The sequence below is a fragment of the Orycteropus afer genome, unplaced genomic scaffold (genome assembly GCF_000298275.1).
Source record: "Orycteropus afer afer isolate SDZICR_OR568_19922 unplaced genomic scaffold, OryAfe1.0 scaffold00419, whole genome shotgun sequence".
Taxonomy (NCBI): Eukaryota; Metazoa; Chordata; class Mammalia; order Tubulidentata; family Orycteropodidae; genus Orycteropus; species Orycteropus afer.
The window spans coordinates 645,468-647,303 of record NW_006922006.1 but is presented as its reverse complement, the minus strand read 5'-3'; positions in this window follow the sequence as shown (position 1 = coordinate 647,303).

Here is a 1,836-nt window from a genome sequence, read left to right as displayed (position 1 = left end):
ACATGAGACAAAGTATATGTGAACTGCTGTATGAAAAGTGAATTTACTCTGTAAATCTTCACCCAAATCCTAATAAAAAAAAAAAAAAAGATGTGTTGATTATCACTGGTGATTGGAATGCAAAAGTTGGAAACAAAGAAGAGCTAATGGTAGTTGGAAAATATGGCCTTGGTGATAGAAATAATGCTGGAGATCACAAGACAGAATTTTTCAAGACCAAAGACTTATTCAGTGCAAAGACCTTTATTTAACAATATAAATGGTGGCTACAAACATGGACTTCACCAGACAGAGTGCACAGGAATCAGCTACATCTGTGGAAAGAGGCAATGGAGAAGCCCAATATCTTCATCCCAAACAAGGCCAGGAGCTGACTGTGGAACAGACCATCAACTGCTCATGTGCAAGTTCAAGTTGAACCTGAGGACAATTAAAACAAGTCCATGAGAGCCAAAATATGACCTTGATTACATCCCTACTGAATTTAGAAACTATCTAAAGATGCATTGATACATTGAACAACCAATGACCAAAAACCAGAGATTGTGGGATGACATCGAGAACATCATCCATGAAGAAAGCAAAAGGTCATTAAAAAGACAGGGAAGAAAAGACCAAAATGGTCAGTAGAGCCTCTGAAACTTGCCCTTGAAAAGAGAGTAGCTAAAGCAAATGGAAGAAATGACATGATAAAAGAGTTCAACAGAAGATCTCAAAGAGCAGCTAGAGAAGACAAAGTCAATTATTATAACGAAATGTGCAAAGACCTGGAATTAGATAAACAAAAGGAAAGAACATGCTTGGCATTTTTCAAGCCGAAAAAACTGAAGAAAAAAATTAAGCCTCGAGTCGCAATATTGAAAGATTCTATGGGCAAAATATTGAATGATGTAAGAAACATCAGAAGAAAATGGAAGGAATACACTGAGTCACTGTACCAAAGTGAACCGGTCAATGTTCATCCATTTCAGGAGGTGGCGTGTGATTAAGAACTAATGATATTGAAGGAAGAAGTCAAAGCTGCACTGAAAGTATTGGCAAAGAACAACGCTCCAGGAATTGATAGAATATTGAGATGTTTCAACAAACTGATGCCACACTGGAAGCACTCACTTAGCTATGCCAGGAGATTTGGAAGACAGCTACCTGGGCAACTGACTGGAGGAGATCCATATTTGTACCCATTCCAAAGAAAGGTGATCCCACAGAATATGGAAATTATCGAACAATATCAGTAATAACACACTCAAGTAAAATCTTGCTGAAGATTCTTCAAAAATGATTGCAGCAGTATATTGACAGAGAACTTCCAGAAATGCAAGCTGGATTCAGAAGAGGACGTGGAACAAGGGATATCATTGCTGATGTCAGATGTCATTGCTGATGTCAGACGGATGTTGGCTGAAAGCAAAGAATACCAGAAAGATGTCTACTTGTGTTTTGTTGACTATGCAAAGGCATTTGATTTTGTGGCCCATAACAAATCATGGATAAAATTGAGAAGAATGGGAATTCCAGAACATTTAACTGTGCTCATGAGGAACTAGGAGGCTGTCATTAGAACAGAACAAAGAGATACTTGCATGATTTAAAATCAAGAAGGGAGTGCATCAGGGTTGTATCCTTTCACTGTAATTATTCAACCTGTATGCTGAGCAAATAATCTGAGAAGCTGGACTATATGAAGAAGCCCATGGCATCAAGATTAGAGGAAGACTCATTAACAACCTGTGATATGCAGATGACATAACTGCTTGCTGAAAGTGAGGATGGCTTGAAGCACTTACTGATGAAGATTAAAGACTATAGTCTGCAGTATGGATCACACCTCAACAT